The sequence below is a fragment of the Hyla sarda genome, chromosome 10 (genome assembly GCF_029499605.1).
Source record: "Hyla sarda isolate aHylSar1 chromosome 10, aHylSar1.hap1, whole genome shotgun sequence".
NCBI classification, from domain to species: domain Eukaryota; kingdom Metazoa; phylum Chordata; class Amphibia; order Anura; family Hylidae; genus Hyla; species Hyla sarda.
The window spans coordinates 137,149,091-137,170,350 of record NC_079198.1 but is presented as its reverse complement, the minus strand read 5'-3'; the positions used below and the strand labels follow the sequence as shown (position 1 = coordinate 137,170,350).

The 21,260-nt window shown below is 42.3% G+C and overlaps 1 protein-coding gene across 11 annotated transcripts in view; it reads left to right on the top strand.

The window, feature by feature from the left end:
• The window catches only part of LOC130293821 (calmodulin-binding transcription activator 1-like), a 1,711,968-nt gene that overhangs the window by 1,610,459 nt on the left and 80,249 nt on the right, over positions 1-21,260 (top strand). Inside the window, exon 1 of one of the 11 annotated variants that reach the window (XM_056542972.1) lies at positions 18,672-18,987. The exons of 9 other annotated variants lie outside the window; for them this stretch is intronic. The gene's annotated coding sequence lies outside the window, so the exon portion shown is untranslated. Of the gene's footprint in view, positions 1-18,671; positions 19,143-21,260 lie in introns of those variants that run through there. One more of the 11 variants, XM_056542971.1, reaches the window with a different exon arrangement.

Here is a 21,260-nt window from a genome sequence, read left to right as displayed (position 1 = left end):
GCTTCACCCCCCTCCATTGTTTCCCAACCCCAGCAGATTGTATGGGGGGACCGATCCTGCACCCATGTGACATGGTTGGGTACCCTCTGAATGCTATTTGTAGGTTGCCCATTCCAAGGTTTAGCAACTGTGACTCTTGTTTCCTGTCTATGAAAAGCTGCCCGTCAGTGTTTTACTGACTACAATTTATGGGGCCTGACCGATCCATCAGATAAATCTTCATTAAACTCTGACAAGATACATATTGTGTCCAGAAATTGTCTTAAATAATGTCAAGATGTCAGGTCCACAAGAAATATAACTAAAGATATTACATATTAAATGAATTATTTTAATGCAGTTTGTGACAAAGATGAAGAAGCCACAAAACGACAGCATGAAAAAGACATCAAACACATGGAGGACGCTGGGGGACCATGGATATTCATTGTAGCCTGGTCCATGCCTTAATTACCAGATCACTGTTTAGTATTACCTAAAGCATAACCTTTATCCAGATAAAGTGATCATTATAACACCCAAATTATAGGGCTCCACATATGGGGTCTGTACTCAAAAGCCCCGTATGAGGTATAAATACAATTATCTGAACCTAATGCAATACAAAATACCCCAAAGTGTTTTCCTGTGGTGCTGCTGGGTGCATCAGGGGACTAGACCAGTTCCAATCCCCTGATGCACCCAGCACCACCCAGGGGAAACAAGTTGGGATATTTTGTATCATGAAAAAACTAAAGACAAACATGGCACACATTATATAAAAAAATAAACTGAGGCCATGACTGAATGGTGATGCTAACTTGGCTGAGATAGAGCCACGCTGCGCCTGGTTGTAGTACAGATAATCATTGAGACTACTAATGGTTCTGAACATGTCAATATTTTAGACTGATGCACAATGGCCTACAGGGGACCTGCAAGGTTCAAAATGGACATCCCATGACAGTATAGTGCAACATTTTTTCTACCTAGGATAGAATAGGATAGAAGGGCTGGTACTTATTTCCCATTGGCTGTGACCCTTGGGACAATATCCACCTCTTAGTTTATCTACCTTTTGTAGATTGAAGTTCCACTGACTATTTTTTGATGGCTCCATGGAGCTGAATTTTGTATTCTTTGCCCTGGCTTAAAGGGGTACTCCACCCCTAGACATCTTATCCCTGATCACGGGGGTCCTGCCGCTGAGGACCCCCGCAATCTTGGCTGCGGCACCCCAGACATCTGTTGCATGGAGCGAAATTCGGAGGCAGGGCAGAGGCTTGGAATGTCACGTACACGCCCCCTCAATGCAAGTCAATGGGAGGGAGCGTGGTAGCCATCACGCCCCCTCCCATAGACTTGCATTGAGGGGGCATGGCCGTGATGCCATGAGCCTCCGGCGCTGAACCCAATGCTCTAAATGAATGCTGGGTGCTGCACGAAGATCGCAGGGGTAGGAGATAAGATGTCTAGGGGCGGAGTACCTCTTTAAAGCACAGAATGGCCGGTGAAGCTGTCTGCATTGGTTGTACCATCCATAATACGATTGTGTATATTTACTCTGCCTCGGCCCCGATCCGCTCACCGTAATGTGATTTCCTCTCCTAATCTGTAACTATCCTTATTAAATCTGAGATTTATTTATTGGTTTGTTGGAAATTCTACACAATACTCTGGGCGGAGATCAATATCAATATCATTATCACATGACATAAACTATGAGAAATATACTTGAGTCCAATTACTGTCAATGGATTGTACATCGGTGATTTATGTTGTGGACGCAGCTACAGTCGGCTACATTGTAAGTATGGAGACGAAAAGATCTAGGCTCTTCATAGTCGGCCTGTGTGGATCCAGAAGAAGTTTCTACTATTTGTAATAAAAGCCAACACCTGAGGCTGGCCATCAACGTGGAAGAGTAGGGTGAATGCTCAGTTGGCCAACAGCCAACTCTTTCCGATTCCCCTTAGACATCTATCGTTGGCTCGGCCAAGGCTTGTAAATATGGAGGAGGGAAAAAGCCGCTACCAGACTCCTCCAGAGACACTTATCTCTCCTGGAACAAAATGTTCAGGCAGTTGCAATCCAAGAGGTCTGATCCTTCACTACCCCTGTTGTCGGGGAATACTGGGATGGCTTCCAAACATGTTAGATGGTTGTCTGGTCCCTACAAAATCGTCAGGTTCATCCAGCACTTATCCAATGTGTGTAGCCAGCTTTAGTTCATCCTCACATTGTATATCTGCTTGAATTAAAGTGGTATTCCATGAAAAAACATTTTTTCATATAACTGGCTCCAGAAAGTTAAACAGATTTGTAAATTACTTCTATAAAAAAAATCTTAATCCTACCAGTACTTATCAGCTGCTGAAGTTGAGTTGTTCTTTTCTGTCTGACCACAGTGCTCTCTGCTGACACCTCTGTCTGTCTCAGGAACTGTCCAGAGCAGGAGAGGTTTGCTATGGGGATTTGCTGCTACTCTGGAGAGCTCCTGAGACAGACAGAGGTGGCAGCAGAGAGGACTGTTGTCAGACAGAAAAGAACAAATTAACTTCAATAGCTGATAAGTACTGGAAGGATTAAGATTTTTTAATAGAAGTAATTTACAAATCTGTTTAACCCCTTGCCGCAAATGGACATTCATTAAAGGGGTTCTCCACCATAAGGTGATTTTAGTACGTACCTGGCAGACAGTAATGGACATGCTTATGGTGTGAGATTACCATATCTATTGGAGTGAAAATCACAGAAGAATTGTGAGAAAACCGTCACACACAGGTACAGACACTATATTATGGACTACACTAACTTTACAGCCCCTGTAGCAGAGTCAAATAAAAAAAATTCCTGGAATACCCCTTTAACCTCCATTTCAGCAGGTGACGGCGCATCATACCCGTTGGGCCCTGGTTGCTATAAGCAACCAGTACCCACGGCTAATGCCGGACATCGCCGATCGGGCTGATGCCCGGCATTAACCCTTTAGACGCGGTGATCAAATTTGATCGCTGCGTATAAAACTAAAGTAAATAACGCCGGTTAGCTCAGCTGTGCCGTTCGGGACCACCGCGGTAAATTTGCGGCGTCCCGAACAGCTTGCAGGACGTGAGGAGGATCCCTGCCTGCCTCCTCGCTGTCCGATCGCCAAATGACTGCTCCGTGCCTGAGATCCCGGCAGGAGCAGTCAAGTGGCGATACAACTGATCAGTGTTATGCTATTGCATAACAGTGATCAGTGTATTCAATTAGTGTGTGCAGTATTATAGTCCCCTATGGGAGCAATAACATTGCAAAAAAAGTGTAAAAAAAAAGTTAATAAAGATCATTTAACCTCCTCCCCTAATAAAAGTTTGAATCACCCCCCTTTTCCCATAAAAAAAAAAAACTGTGTAAATAAAAATAAACATATGTGAAATCGCCGCATGCGTAAATGTCCGAACTATAAAAATATATTGTTAATTCAACAGCGCGGTCAATGGCGTACACGTAAAAGAATTCCAAAAAAGCTTATTATTTTTCACTTTTTATACCATAAAAAAATGTATAAAGAGTGATCAAAAAGTCAGATTAAAACAAAAATTGTACAAATGGCGCAAAAAATTAGCCCTCATACCGCCCCGTATACGGAAAAATAAAAAAGTTATAGGGGTCAGAAGATGACATTTTTCAACATTTTCATTTTGGTGCATGTAGTTATAATTTTTTTTTTAGTAATAAAATAAAGTCAACCTATATGAATTGGGTATCCTTGTGACCGTATGGACCTTCAGAATAAATATTAGGTGCAATTTGTACCGAAAACTGCACTGCGTAGAAACGGAAGCCGCTAAAAATTACAAAATGGCCTTTTTTCCCCACTTTTGCCCCATTAAAAATGTTTTCCGGTTTCGCAGTAGATTTTGTGGTGAAATTATTAATGGTATTACAAAGTAAAATTGCTGGCGCATAGAACAAGCCCTTATATGGATTTTTAGGTGGAAAATTGAAATTGCAATGATTTTTAGAAAGTAAGGAGGAAAAAACAAAAGTGCAAAAATGAAAAAGGGGAAGGGGTTAACTTTCTGGAGCCAGTTGATATGAAAAATTTTTTTTTTCCACGGAATACCCCTTTAAAAGGGTACTCCGCAGCCCCAGCATTTGGAACATTTTGTTCCAAACGCTTTGAGCGGGCGGTGGGGTAGTGACATCACGGCCACTCCCCCTCAAAGCAAGTCTATGGGAGGGGGCGTGGCAACCGCCACGCCCCCTCCCATAGACTTGCATTGAGGGGGCGTGGCCATTATGTCCCGACCCCGCCATACGCTCCAACAGTTCTTAACGAATGTCGGATGCTGCACAGAGATTGCGGGGGTCCCAGCAGCGGGACCCCGTGATCAGACATCTTATCCCCTATCCTTTGGATAGGGGATAAGATGTCGAGGGGCAGAGTACCCCTTTAAAGCTTTATCCCAATTCAGGAGACCCTAGAAGCTAGAAGAACAATAAACCAGAAGACCAAGATGGATGGAGACCATGACCATGAATATGTCTTCAAGACCCACATAGAGGACAGTGTTGGGAGTCTTGGAACTTAAAATTGTTATAGGTTTCGGTTGGATGAATAGACACAGTTTGTGTACCGAGGCCCCAAATCAATTACCAACTTCTACATCCCAAAAAAAAGCTGCGACACACACAAAAAATCTGTCATCCTAAGGCTAGGCTTCCACACAGGTTAATTTCTGGAATTTATTTGGGAAACTACACCTGCAATTTTTGAGCCAAAGCCAAAAGTGTATTCAAAAGGAATTAGAAATATAAAGGATGGATCCATACATCCCCTTCCTACTGGATCCACTTCTGACTTTGGCCCTAAAACTGCAGTGACAATTTCCTTCCAAAAAACACCCCAAAAAACCTGTGTGGCAACCTTGGCAACCTGGTCGATGGTTGATAGATCCCACCAAAATCGTTGGGTTTAGCAGACCCATGGAATATTATGGAATGAATGTAGGGACAAGTATTTTAGGATACTGGGTAATGGACAAATAATGTTCCCTTTTTTAGGATCCTCCTCTCGAATGGGGTTTGGTGATTAGACCATTCTGGACAGTAGATCCCAAACCTGTTGATGTAATTTTGGACTAAGATTTATGTTATGTTAATACTGGCACACCCGTGTGAAGTGCTGTGCTTCTCTATCTGAGCCAGTGCAGCAAGGGGGGGATCTGAAGCTCCCATTGGCTTCAAAGGGAGAGAGGTTTTGGGCAATGAGAACGTGCTGGTTTGGGCAATCTTCAAATTTTCTGCATCCAAAGCAACACATTGTATTCTAGTATGAATGTACCGTTAGAGTTCCTGGCTAGAGCCCTTCAGGTGTCTCTTCCAAGATGAATAGATGTTTCCTATCCACAGGAGCCAGAATAACTAGCTGATAACTAGCTGATAGGTGAGGGTCCGACCCGTGAAATCCTGACAAGAAGTACTCCGCCCTTAGACATCTTATCCCCTATCCAAAGGATCGGGGATAAGATGTCTGATTGTGGGGGGGTGTTGGGTCCGCTGCTGGGGACACTCGTGATCTCGGTTGCAGCACCCCAGACATCTGTTGCACGGAACAAACTTTGCTTCATGCCAGATTATTGGCAATGCAGGGCGGATGCTCGCGACGCCACGTCCATGCCCCGCTCATGACGTCACGTCCACGCCCCCTCAATGCAAGTCTATAGGAGGGGGCGTGACATCCGTCACGCCCCCTCCTATAGACTTGCATTGAGGGGGCATGGACGTGATGTCACAAGGGGGGACGTGGCCAAACGTCACGAGCCTCCGGTGCTGCACCCGACACTCTAAATGAACGCCGGGTACAGCAGGGAGATCGAGGGGGTCCCCAACTGGACCCCCGTGATCAGACATCTTATCCCTTATCCATTGGATAGGGGATAAGATGTCTAAGGGCAGAGTACCCCTTAAAGGTTAATTGTCCGCCAAGTGAATGGACCAGTAGCATAACCACTCCGCCACCTGCCACTACTCGGCCTCCGCTCCATTTACTGCCTATGGGACTTCAATAATAAGAATGGAGGTCAATTGTCCGTCCAGTGAATGGAGCAGTATGACCTCCATTATTGTGATTGGTGGAGATTCCAGAATTTGGACCCCCACAGATCAGTTAGTTATCCCTATCCTTTACAATAATTTAATGTTGGGATAACCCCTTTAGGAGTCAATGGGGTAGCTCCCTCTACAATAAGACACTGGATATCGGCTCTGGATGAGTTAAGGCTGGAGCAGTCGATTCGGCCCTAACCGGCGGAAATGCTAATAGGAGAATTGTAATGCAGAGCGTCCGGGCACACGGTTCTTAATTAAATTACTGTGAAGAGGTAATCTATTTCTGATTGCTCACGGAAACAGTAATCAGTCGCAGATCATGTCCGCTTTGTCTTTGGTGTAATATATAACCAATCAGTGCTCGTCGTGGCGCAGGATCGTGCATCAATAGAACTTGTTACAGCAGTAAATTGGATATTCCTGGCTTCTTATTACCTTATTATAAGTAATGTCATTAAACTTGAGGTAACTATAAATCAGTTACTTAAGTTCTCATTGCTTAAGAAAGCCGATCCCTTAAAGAGGATGTAACTATTAATCAAGGAGACCAATACTGAGCCAAGGAGGGAGGAGAGGTAATAAGGTCATGGCAGCATTTAACATGGGCTACACTGCAAGTAAGAGAGATCTGCGGTGAAACCTGTTTCTGTATCATATGGGGATTGCATGGCTCTATGCAGGGTCCTAAAAGGGAACTGTCACCATGAAAATGAAGGTATCATGTTATAGAACAGGAGGAGCTGAGCGGATGATATATACAATATATTAAAATCTGCAGGTAACATGTTATAGAGCAGGAGGAGCTGAGCAGATGATATATACAATACAGTACAATCTGCAGGTAACATGTTATAGAGCAGGAGGAGCTGAGTGGATGATATATACAATACAGTACAATCTGCAGGTATCATGTTATAGAGCAGGAGGAGCTGAGCAGATGATATCTACAATACAGTATAATCTGCAGGTATCATGTTATAGAGCAGGAGGAGCTGAGCAGATGATATATACAATACAGTATAATCTGAAGGTATCATGTTATAGAGCAGGAGGAGCTGAGCAGATGATATATACAATACAGTACAATCTGCAGGTAACATGTTATAGAGCAGGAGGAGCTGAGCAGATAATATATACAATACAGTACAATCTGCAGGTAACATGTTATAGAGCAGGAGGAGCTGAGCAGATGATATATACAATACAGTACAATCTGCAGGTATCATGTTATAGAGCAGGAGGAGCTGAGCAGATAATATACAATACAGTACAATCTGCAGGTAACATGTTATAGAGCAGGAGAAGCTGAGCAGATGATATATACAATACAGTACAATCTGCAGGTATCATGTTACAGAGCAGGAGGAGCTGAGCAGATGATATATACAATACAGTACAATCTACAGGTATCATGTTATAGAGCAGGAGGAGCTGAGCAGATGATATATACAATACAGTACAATCTGCAGGTATCATGTTATAGAGCAGGAGGAGCTGAGCAGATGATATATACAATACAGTACAATCTGCAGGTAACATGTTATAGAGCAGGAGGAGCTGAGCAGATGATATATACAATACAGTACAATCTGCAGGTATCATGTTATAGAGCATGAGGAGCTGAGCAGATGATATATACAATACAGTACAATCTGCAGGTAACATGTTATAGAGCAGGAGGAGCTGAGCAGATGATATACCGTATACAATACAGTACAATCTGCAGGTAACATGTTATAGAGCAGGAGGAGCTGAGCAGATGATATATACAATACAGTACAATCTGCAGGTAACATATTATAGAGCAGGAGGAGCTGAGCAGATGATATGTACAATACAGTACAATCTGCAGGTAACATGTTATAGAGCAGGAGGAGCTGAGCAGATGATATATACAATACAGTACAATCTGCAGGTATCATGTTATAGAGCAGGAGGAGCTGAGTAGATGATATATACAATACAGTACAATCTGCAGGTAACATGTTATAGAGCAGGAGGAGCTGAGCAGATGATATATACAATACAGTACAATCTGCAGGTATCATGTTATAGAGCAGGAGGAGCTGAGCAGATGATATATACAATACAGTACAATCTGCAGGTAACATGTTATAGAGCAGGAGGAGCTGAGCAGATGATATACCGTATACAATACAGTACAATCTGCAGGTAACATGTTATAGAGCAGGAGGAGCTGAGCAGATGATATATACAATACAGTACAATCTGCAGGTATCATGTTATAGAGCAGGAGGAGCTGAGCAGATGATATGTACAATACAGTACAATCTGCAAGTAACATGTTATAGAGCAGGAGGAGCTGAGCAGATGATATATACAATACAGTACAATCTGCAGGTATCATGTTATAGAGCAGGAGGAGCTGAGTAGATGATATATACAATACAGAATGATCTGCAGGTAACATGTTATAGAGCAGGAGGAGCTGAGCATATGATATATACAATACAGTACAATCTGCAGGTATCATGTTATAGAGCAGGAGGAGCTGAGCAGATGATATATACAATACAGTACAATCTGCAGGTATCATGTTATAGAGCAGGAGGAGCTGAGTAGATGATAAATACAATACAGTACAATCTGCAGGTAACTTGTTATAGAGCAGGAGGAGATGAGCAGATTATATATACAATACAGTTCAATCTGCAGGTATCATGTTATAGAGCAGGAGGAGATGAGCAGATGATATATACAATACAGTACAATCTGCAGGTAACATGTTATAGAGCAGGAGGAGCTGAGCAGATGATATATACAATACAGTACAATCTGCAGGTAACATGTTATAGAGCAGGAGGAGCTGAGCAGATGATATATACAATACAGTACAATCTGCAGGTAACATGTTATAGAGCAGGAGGAGCTGAGCGGATGATATATACAATACAGTACAATCTGCAGGTATCATGTTATAGAGCAAGAGGAGCTGAGTAGATGATATAGAGTAGATCCTTCATGTCGAGTTATCTAGAACCTCTTTCCCTTTAAGAGTACATTGTTTGCTTTCCTAGAATGACTCCATGAACAGATGGAGTTTATAGAAGTCGGTGTCTGGTGTCCCCACCTGCCCAGTGTATACGCTGCACACCCATAACTGGGATGGCGGAACGATCCGGTATAATCCTCCCCTCCACAGCGCTGCTGCTCCTCCGCCTGTTTCCCTGTAACCCGAGCCGGCGGAGTCTAGACAGGGGGGACGTTTAGCCTGTAATATGAAATGGCAGAGGGACTGATTAAAGACGCATTTGTTTCCCTGCTAAGTGCTTCATCGGACGCACAGAAATATCGCCAGCGCGTTCCGGAGAAATTCAATCTGTTTGTAGCCGGTGCAGCGAACCGAAATATTAGGAAAGTGGCGATGAGCGCAGTTCAGATGGGCACTTTAGTGCGGATCGCTTTACACGTTTAATGTCTGCAAAAAAAAATTTAAATTTAAAAAAATTGAATTGACTTAATAACATTAGACGCTTTAAGCGGCGAGTTTCATCTACGAAATGGTAATTCTCTGCGCGCCAATGTTAAAAAGGAGGGAGAAATCGTGTGAGATGATGTAGAATTAAATTTAGGGAGCGGCCCGAATAAATCCCAGCCAACGGTTAAAGCAGTAGTTTCCAACCAGGGTGCCTCCAACTGTTGCAAAACTACAACTCCCAGCATGCACTGACAGCCAAGGCTGTCTGTGCATGCTTTGAGTTGTAGTTTTACATCATGTAGTGTTGTGTTTCCTAACCAGGGTGTCTCCAGCTGTTGCAAAACTACCATGCTGAAACTCTACCATGCTGAGAGTTGTAGTTTTGCAACAGCTGGAGGCACACTAATTGGGAAACACTGTCATAGACGTTAGCGGATCCCTCCAATTAGACCACACTGCGGGCATGCTGGGAATTGTAGTTTTGCATCATGGAATGTTGTGCTTCCCAACCAGGGTACCTCCAGCTGTTGCAAAACTACAACTCCCGTCATGTTGAGAGTTGTAGCTTTCCAACAGCTGGAGGCACCCCGGTTTGGAAACACAATGTGTTAAAGGAACATTTTTTTTTTTTTTTTATGATAATTTAACCTCTAGGTGGAAACAAAGAGTAAGTATTAAAAATACAATGAAACCTCTCTGAGAAGACGACCAGAAAGATTGCATTGAGAAAAGGAGATGTCCAGAATGTGTTACATGGTGGAGGGGCATCTGGGCAGGATCGGAGGGTTGATTCCTAAAATAATTTTAAACTTAAAATAAACTTTTACTGAATATCTTCTCAAAAAAGACATGGGGGGGGGGGGCTTTATCGAGCTGTCTATGGGCTTGTTCACACTGAGGAATCTCTGGCAGAATCTGCACTCAAATTAAAGTGCATTCCGCCTTCAGTCAGACCCCCATTCATTTCCGTCTATTCACACGGTGTAATTTCTGCGTGGAAATGTCCTTCGCGGATCCAAATTCCACCGAACGAATTGCCATGTGGATGTACCATGAAGTCAATGAGACTTTGTGTTTCTGCACCAAATTCTGCTTCAAATTTCCTGCTAAATAGGCGCCAATTCTGCTTCATTTTAGCTTGTAGTAGAAAGAGGTTTCTGCTCCGAAATTTTGGCCAGGATTTCCCCAATTTTCTCAGTGCGAAGTTTGTCAGCAGTTTTCTCTACAGCAGGTTTACTGTAGGACCAGACAGGCCTTCACCCCCCACACACATCAATGAGCCTTGGGCCCCAAGGACCCAGTCCATGGTCATCAGTTGTCCATTCTTGGACACCCATGACCCTGTCTTTGGTCACCACTTGTCCCTACTTAGACACTCATAACCCTGTCCCTGTTTATCAGTTGTCCCTCCTTGGCCACCAGTTTTTCCTCCTTGAACCTTATGACTCTGTACCTGGTCAACAGTTGTCCCTTTTTGGACACCCATGACTCTATCTCTGGTCACCAGTTGTCCCTCCTTGGACACCCAAAATCCTGCCCCAGGTCACCAGTTGTCCCTCCTTACACACTCATAACCCTGTCCCTGTTAATCAGTTGTCCCTCCTTGGTCACCAGTTTTCCCTCCTTGAACCCCATGACTCTGTCCCTGGTCACCAGTTGTCCCTCCTTACACACTCATAACCCTGTCCCTGTTCATCAGTTGTCCCTCCTTGGTCACCAGTTTTCCCTCCGTGAACCCAATGACTGTCCATGGCCACCAGTTGTCCTTTGAACACTATTTTGTGGATACAAAACCACTACATGCCACTCAGATCCTTACACTTGCCCATTTTTCCTGCTTCCAACACATCACCCTGAAGAGCTAACTGATCACTTGCTGCCCTACCGATCCCACTCTGAGGGGCGCCATTGTCTCCAGATAAATCATGTTATGCACTTCCAGGTCAGTGGTTTATATTAGATTTTCGGTCTATACTTATATAGACTATTAAACTCCACAGACAGGAAAAACCTTCATGACACTGATCATCATTTCATGGTGGAACATGGGCATCGTGCCGCAGATGGCACCGCGTGTCAGAGCTCATATGGCGGTGTCAGTGATTAGAACCGGACATGTGCGCGTCTTCACTTACTGTCAGAAACAAGTGGGGAATCAATATGTTGTCTGCAGAAGACGTTTGCTACTTAACAGAAGTGTATTCAGACATCTTTAGCATTGACCAAAACCTGTGCACAAGGGGACGTATTTCCATGACTCTAGGATCTAGGGAAGCCCGGGCATGCTGGGAGTTGTAGTTTTGCAACAACTGGAGGCACAATGGTTGGAAAACACTATAATCTTGAGGGCACAATTGCAGCAACTGGCCCTATATAGAGGGAAATGATCTGTGATTCAACATGGTCAATGAACGGCCTGGAAGGGACCACTAAAAATGGACACACCAACCATTTTGGACACCCATTATCCTGTCCCTGGTCACTGTTTGTCCTTCCTTGGACACCGATGAACCCATGCCTGGTCCCCAATTGTCCTTCCTTGGACACCCATGACCCTGTCTCTGGTCCCCAATTGTCCTTCCTTGGACACCCATGACCCTGTCCCTGGTAATCAGTTGACCTTTCTTGGACACCCATGACCCCGTCTCTGGTCACCAATTGTTCCTTCTTGGACACCCATGACCCTGTCCCTGTTAATCAGTTGACCTTCCTTGGACACCCATGACCCCGTCTCTGGTCACCAATTGTTCATTCTAGGACACCCATGGCCCTGTCCCTGGTCACCGATTGCCCTTCCTTGGACACCCATGACCCTGTCTCTGGTCGCCAGTTGATCCATGATCCAACCTAGTCCACCAACGGCCTGGAAAGGACCACCAATAATGGACACAACGCCCATATTGTCCCTGAACTATGCCGCCCCCCAATGTGCGTCGTGGCTTCAGCCGCCTCTATGTTCCGTATAATAATCAGGATAAGACGTCTCGGTGACTCATTGTCTGTTTTCTGTCTCACAATATTATTCTGCGCCCCAGACCCGGCGTCGCTGCTGTTTTTTCTGCCAACACAAGCACCTGCCCTAAGAATTATCCCTTCAGTCTTAGAAGTAATCTGCCCAGCTGGTGCCTGCAATAAAAGAGCCACGGAGATGAGCAACTGCGTCTTTATTCTGCTTCCTTTAGATTCCTTTTCAGGATTGATATGTTTGGCAAGAAAGAATTATAAGAAACTTTCTGATATTTAAACTTTTGGTGACAGATGATAGATAAAAAAGAATAAAGAAAGATACAAAAAAGTTAAAGAGATACATAAAAGGAAGAAAGATTATAGAGAATAAACATGTGTGCAAAGATTAAAAAAAAGAAAATATTTAATATCTATCTATGTCATATCTATCTATCTCATATCTATCTATCTCATATCTATCTATCTATCTCATATCTATCTATCTCATATCTATCTATCTATCTATCTATCTATCTCATATCTATCTATCTCATATCTATCTATCCATCAATCTCATATCTATCTATATATCTATCTCATATCTATCTATCTCATATCTATCTATCTATCTCATATCTATCTATCTATCTCATATCTATCTCATATCTATCTCATATCTATCTATCCATCAATCTCATATCTATCTATCTATCTATCTCATATCTATCTATATATCTATCTCATATCTATCTATCTATCTCATATCTATCTATCTCATATCTATCTATGTATCCATCTCATATCTATCTATGTATCCATCTCATATCTATCTATCTATCTATCTATCTATCTTATATCTATCTATCTCACATCTATTTATCTCATATCTATTTCATTTCTATCTCGTATCTATCTATCTCATATCTATCTATCTCATATCTATCTATCTCATATCTATCTATCTATCTATCTCATATCTATCTATCTCATATCTATCTATCTATCTCTCTCATATCTGTCTCATATCTTTTGGTCAGGAGGAGAATTATCTATTCTTATGTCTCCCTGGAGGGGCGCTTATTCATCACGGACTTATAGAAACATTTCCTCTTTATAGCCGCAGATCCGCCACCTCATTGTCACCGATTTCCTTTCAGATTTGTGCATCTTTTTTTTTTTTCTCCGAAAGCGAACCGTCCATGTGACGCAAAAGACGACGAGATGGAGGCCCGAAAACAAAGCTGCTAATTAAAGCTCCTCTCGCTGGGTGTCCATTCTCTGTGCCCTGCAGGGGGCGCTAAGGATGCCAGAAGAGCAGAGAGATGCCCACGCTGAGCCTATGATGAGCTCAGGGCCCGTCCGCTCATTCCATCCCATCTGACCCGTCAATCAAAACCGCAGAAAGACGAAATGCCAGCCAAGAATTAGGAAGGCAGCACAAATTACCAAACGCCGGGTCACTGCGCCCCACTGCGGGCACCTCTGCGCTTCATACGGAACAGAGGAAGTTCAGGATGTCAATAATTAAGGATGACACGACCGGGGTCTGACCTTCAATTAACTTTGCCTTTTTTGATGCTTCAATTACTTCTGACTGCTGTGAAATCCGTATTAAACTATGAGGGGGTGAGAGGAGTCGCCGTCCTTGAGCGGCTGCGCTGTCACTCATACGTTATCAATGTTTCTCGCCGTACAGCCGGCCAGGAGGGAGCGCGCATGTTCCCCTTAGAAGACCAAAATCCCCAAGACACAGCTCATCCTCTTCTGTAAAAGAGAAAAAAAAATGTAATTTTCCCGTTCTGGGAAATCTGGGTGACAACCAATATGGCCGCCATGGCCGCGGCTATAGTGGATGATGGATGGATGATGCCCGGTGAAGAGGCCCAGTCCAGTGGAGGATGTATTCAGAATATAGGCTTTTGGAGGAAATAAATGACAGGACTTCACATGGACTATGTTGGGTGGTTTCCCAATGGTGGACCTCCACCAGTTCCAAAACTACGATTTCCAGTATGTCCGGACATGCTGGGAGTTGTAGTTTTACAACATCTGGAGGGCCACAGTTTGAGACCGTTGATCTAGATTTTCTGCTACGTGCCCCAATATAGTCCGTGATAAGTCCTCCAGTGATGCCGCCATTGAGGTCCTCCAAAAACCCATCTTCTGAATACCTCCTACACTAGACTGGGCATGTAAGATCACATTCAAAAAGTTTCCTTTCAAAGGTGTTACCCAAAAAATAAAAGCTAGCCCCTATTCCCAGGATAAGGGAAACTAGCAGTTCCTGGGGGTTCAACCACCGGGACCTTCACTGAATGCTCGCCCACCGCACGATTCATTCTCTACGGGACTTCTAAACATTGCCAACGGCTCTTCTCCAAACTGTGGACCTCCAGCTGTTGCAAAACTACAGTCATCCCCCCCTGTATGCTGGGAGTTGTAGTTTTGCAACAGCTGGAGGTCCACATAGGAGATATTTTTTTTAGAGTTAACTGTAATAGGCTTATAAGGTAACATTCAGAAAGTTCCCTTTTAAAGGCATTACTCCAAAAATAAATGTTAGCCCCTATTCACAGGATATAGGGGAAACAAGCTCTCCTTGGGGGTTCAACCGCCGGGATCTCCACCGATCACGGTCATGGCAGCGCACATGCCTGGCCTTTGCTCTATTCATTCTCTACAGGACTTCTAAACATTGTTGACCGCTGGTCTGCACACTGTGGCCCTCCAGCTTTTGAAAAGCTACAACCCTCACCTTCTGGGCATGCTGGGAGTTGTAGTTTTGCACAATTTGGAGTTCCACATAGGTGACATTTATGCGGAGTAAACTGTAGCAGGGCACAATCAGAAAGTTCCCTTTCAAATGTGTTACCCCTAAAAAATTTTAGCCCCTATTCCCAGGATAGGGTAAACTAGTTATTCCTGGGGGTTCAACCACCGGGACCTCCACTGATCACGTGCTCAGCCACCGCTCCATCCAATCTCTAAGTGATTTCTAAACCTTGGGACCGCTCAACTCGAGAAGTCCTATTAACAGTCAATGGTGACCAAGCATGTATTCTCACAACCAGTGGGGGTCCCAGCAGTCGGACCCCCACCAATCAGCTAGTGTCCCCTATCCTGTGGAATAGGGGGGATGACTTTAACCTCAGGATAACCCCTTTTTAAGAAAAACGCAAACACAGGCAGGAATAATAAATAGTAGTTCCTTTACTGTTTCAGTAAGCTTGATGGTTGCAGTTGTAGGAATGGGTACAACGCTTGATGGTTACTACACACTTGGTGATGCCAAAACAAGTGTTCCAAATTGCATGACTCTGACTTTACAGGAACCCACAGACACAACCACCTGATCTGGGCATGGGTGGCACCTAACTTGGAATTCAGCGTCCTTTTATTTGGGTTGATCATGTTGATCGGTGCCCGGGCTAAATCCACCATGCAAGCTCTATACCAGTGTTTCCCAACCAGTGTGCCTCCAGCCTACGGCTGTCCTGGCATGCTGGGAGTTGAAGTTGTGCAACAGCTGGAGGCCCACTGGTTGGGAAACACTGCGTCTACCCTTTGACTGATAAAAATTTGGGATGCTTTTACAAGTTTTTTCAATTTCCTCTTCCCTCGCCTCATCCTTATCTTTCATATTATTAACACTAACACGAAAGTCAAAGAGTAATGGAAGATCCGAGAGGAAATTACAAAACAGACGCTTTCGGTCCTGCCGGAAACACAGGATACAATCTGGTGAACAAAGCGCCAGGACTGACAAAAGTTATTAGGTTTTTATTTTTTTCATTTATATTTATTATGAGATAGATAGATATGAGATAGATAGATAGATAGATAGATAGATATGAGATAGATATGAGATAGATAGATAGATAGATATGAGATAGATAGATAGATAGATAGATAGATAGATATGAGATAGATAGATATGAGATAGATAGATAGATATGAGATAGATAGATAGATAGATAGATAGATAGATATGAGATAGATAGATATGAGAAGAGATAGATAGATATGAGATAGAGAGATAGATGGATATGAGATAGATAGATATGAGATATATAGATATGAGATAGATAGATAGATAGATAGATAGATAGATATGAGGTAGATGTGAGATAGATAGATATGAGATAGATAGATATGAGATAGATAGATAGATATAGGATAGATAGATATGAGATAGATATGAGATAGATAGATAGATAGATAGATATGAGATAGATAGATATGAGATAGATAGATAGATAGATATGAGATAGATAGATAGATAGATAGATAGATATGAGATAGATAGATATGAGATAGATAGATAGATAGATAGATATGAGATAGATAGATATGAGATAGATAGATATGAGATAGATAGATAGATATGAGATAGATAGATAGATGAATGTATGAGATGTATACATGGATGTTTCTTGGCCTGTGTTCCGTGGTTGGGACCAGCTGTCCTCTCTAGATAAAGACTTGGCCGGCTGTACAGTTTTCTCAGGACATATGTGTCTGGTAATGGAGACGTCTTGTGGTCTCTGACACGGAATGTAAATCTAATCACTTTTCACACTTTAAAATTTTATTTTTACACCAGTCACAAATCCCCGAGATGGAAACCTCAGAGCGATCCGTCCGTATGGGCTGCGTGAAGGGGCCGAAACCCAAACAAAGACCCTTTATTATAGTCATGTGTGCTAAGATAGGAGAAGCCAGAGGCATCTCCGATACCAACACGTCTGCTTAAGAGAGAGGGACATGGGGGGAGGTCCTGTGTATGGGCTCAGGCCTTATTGGGGCGTATAGGTAGGGACCTTTATAGTGGACGTGTCAGCAGAAAAGCATAGGTGTAAACACATGGATAGACAACTTTATTATCTCTATAGTCCTCTCCACCGCTGAGATATAACCATTTCTGCTGCTATGCAAATTAAGCCCAGGGGGCGTTCCCCAGCATGGCAAGAGCCCAGTAGGTGTTTCCCAGCCTAACAAGAGCCCAGGGGGGTGTTTCTCAGCCAGCAAAAGCTCTGAGGGTGTTCCCCAGCCTAACAAGAGTCCAGTGGGTGTTCCCCAGCCTAACAAGAGTCCATTGGGTGTTCCCCAGCCTAACAAGAGTCCAGTGGGTGTTCCCCAGCCTAACAAAAGCCCTGGGGGTGTTCCTTGGCCCAATAAGAGACCAGGATGTTTTCCCCATCCAAACAAGAGCCCAGAGGGTGTTTCCCAGCCTAGTTAAAGCCCTGGGGGGTGTTCCTTGATTCAACAAAAGCTCAGGGGGTGTTCCCCAGCCCAGTAATAGCCCAGATAAGTCCAGCTCATGTAAATATATTGCAACAGCTGAAAAGTAACAAGTTGGGTGTTCCCCAGCCAAACTATAGTCCAGTGGGTGTTCCCAAGCCTAACAGGAGCCCTGGGGGTGTTCTTTGGCCCAACAAGAGCCCAGGGGGTTTACCCCAGCCAAACAAGAGCCCAGGGGGCGTTTTCCAGCCCAATAAGAGCCATGGGGGTGTTCCTTGGCCCAACAAGAGCCCAGGGGGGCGTTTTCCAGCCCAATAAGAGCCATGGGGGTGTTCCTTGGCCCAACAAGAGCCCAGGGGGTGTTCCTTGGCCCAACAAGAGTCAAGGGGGCATTTCCCAGCCCAATAAGAGCCATGGGGGTGTTCCTTGGCCCAACAAGAGCCAAGGGGGTGTTCCCCAACCCAGTAATTGCCCAGATAAGTCCAGCCCATGTCCATATATTACAAGAGCTGAAGAGTCACAGGTTGGGGCACATTGCTCTATAAACTTCACCAGGCTGTCAGGGCATGATGGGAGTTATAGTTTTGCAACAGTTAGAAAGCCACAAGTTGCGGAACGCTGCCTTTTATATACCATTGTTGGCTATCGGGGCATGATGGGAGTTATAGTTTTACAACAGCTGAAAAGCCGCCGGTTAGGGAACATTGCTCTGTAAACTGCTGCAGGCGGTCAGGGGATGATGAGAGTTGTAGTTTTGCAACAGCTAGAAAGCCACAGGTTTGGAAACACTGGTTTGAGAGCTACTGCTGTGAATAGATGCATCGGTGTACAGCGCTGCAGAATATGTTGGAGCTATTCAAACAGCCTATAGGGACATTTCCCAGAATACATAGCAGCGGGTAAGAAATAAAGATTATCGTCCCCTACAGATGGTACGTGACCGGCTTCCAAGCACCTGCCAGCTTCCAGGCGCTCGTTGCGGGACAGATATCGTTGTATTTGACACAAGGATGTTGTGAGGGAAAAAGTGGGCGGCCGCGGTGATGTCAGTCACATGTCAGTCTCTGCAGCGGATGTGCTGTGCATGATAATTCAGCCGGAGGAGGAGGTGACATCATCCCCACTGCACCAGACTGCAGTATCAACACAACAAAGCCGCTCGCACAAATACAACTGGATGTTTGCACTGAGCATCGCTTTATGGCCGCTCGCCCATCAGTCTCTCCGAGGGGGCACCTAGTCTCCGCCTGTACACCCCGGACACAATGACACATTCTGGATCGGTGCAAACTTATCTGATACAAATTATTTCTTTATTTAGTTCCCTAAAATATTTTCATCTTGATCATTGTGTCAAGAATGCTGTAACACAGAGTTTTACAAAAAGTGTGCCTCCAGCTGTTGCAGAACTACAACTCCCAGCGTGCTCGGACAGCCGGTGACACATTTCTGGATTGTTGCAGACTCTTCTGATACAAATTATTTATTTTTCTTAAAATATTTACATTTTGATCATTGTATCAAGAATGCTGGAACACAGTGTTTTCCAAGCAGCGTGTCTCCAGCTGTTGCAAAACTACAACTCCCAGCATGCTCGGACAGCCGTTGGCACATTCCATATTGTGGCAAACTTAGCTGATACAAATTGATTTAGTTTCCCCCCAAATATTTTCATTGTGATAATTTTTTCTTAAAATATTTACATTTTGATCATTGTATCAGGAATGCAGGAATACATTGTTTTCCAAACAGCGTGTCACCGGCTGCTGCAAAACTACAACTCCCAGCATGCCCGGACAGCCAGTGGCTGTCCGGGCATGCTGGGAGTTGTAGTTTTGCAACAGTGGGAGAGACACTGTTAGGAATACACCTTTGTGCAAAAAAATAAAAGAAAATAAAAAAAACAACATTATAGCTTCTCGTTTACATTGTGGCTGCGCAATTTCCAATATGAGCCCCAATTTTGTTTTATTTGAATTTTTTCAAATAATCACCTGAATTATAGAATATTTTTTTAATATTTTACTACATATTATTGGTGGTTGCAGTCATTTTATTTATTTATTATTTTATTACATATTATTGGTGATTGCAGTTATTTTATTTATTTATAATTTTATTACATATTATTGGTGATTGCAGTTACTTTATTTATGTAATTATTTATTTATTTATTTAATTTATTTATTAGTTTATTACATATTATTGGTGGTTGCAGTTATTTTATTGATTAATGTTATTATTTATTTATTTCATTTATTTATTATTTTAATACATATTATTGGTGCTTGCAGTTATTTATTTATTTCATTTATTTATTATTTTAATACATATTATTGGTGGTTGCAGTTATTTATTTATGTAATTATTCATTATTTTAATACATATTATTGGTGATTGCAGTTATTTTATTTATTTATTATTTTATTACATATTATTGGTGATTGCAGTTACTTTATTTATGTAATTATTTATTTATTTAATTTATTTATTTATTAGTTTATTACATATTATTGGTGGTTGCAGTTATTTTATTGATTAATGTTATTATTTATTTATTTCATTTATTTATTATTTTAATACATATTATTGGTGCTTGCAGTTATTTATTTATTTCATTTATTTATTATTTTAATACATATTATTGGTGGTTGCAGTTATTTATTAATGTAATTATTCATTATTTTAATACATATTATTGGTGGTTGAAATTATTTTATTCATTTATGTAATTATTTATTTCATTTATTTATTATTTTAATACATATTGTTGGTGATTGCAGTTACTTTTTTTATTTAGTTATTTGTCTACTTAATACTTTATTACATACAATTGGTAGTTGCGGTTATTTTATTTGTTTATTTATTATAATTTATTATTATTATCATAAAATGTTATAATTTATTTTAGTTTAAATCTCTTTTTTGAACAAAGTGTAGTGTTAGTGAATGGAGACATTGGTAATCCACAATTTTATTTATTTATTTATTTATTTTTAAACAATCACCTGATTTAAAAAAAAAAATGTTTTTTAAGTATTTTATAACATTTTACTGGTAGTTGCAGTTATTTTATTTATTTGTTTGCTTGTTTGCTTATTATTTTATTTCATATTATTGGTGGTTGCAGTTATTTTATTTATTTAGTTACTTATTTATTTGTTTATTTATTTACTGCATATTAGTATAAATTTTAGAATTTATTTTAGTTTACTACTGTTTTCGACTAATATGCAGCGTTAGTGAATGGAGATGCTGGGAGTTGCTAAACTACGACTCCCAGCATGCCCGGACAGACAACAGCTCTCGTGATCTTGAAAGCATAGTAGTTCAAGCTTTCTTCTTTCTCTCCATTTCAAGGGGCAGGACCAGGTCTGTGCTGTTTGCCAGAAGAACAAACATAGTTACTTCCTTCCTTAGTTGCTTGGCCAATCAAAGCACAAAAAAATACAGTCCTAACTGTAATGCCAGAGGGAAGCTGTTATTTACCTTTTTGAATTATCTTCAGTAGGCAGACTGTCATAGCTTGCAGGTGCTCATCCCAGACTTTCTCTTG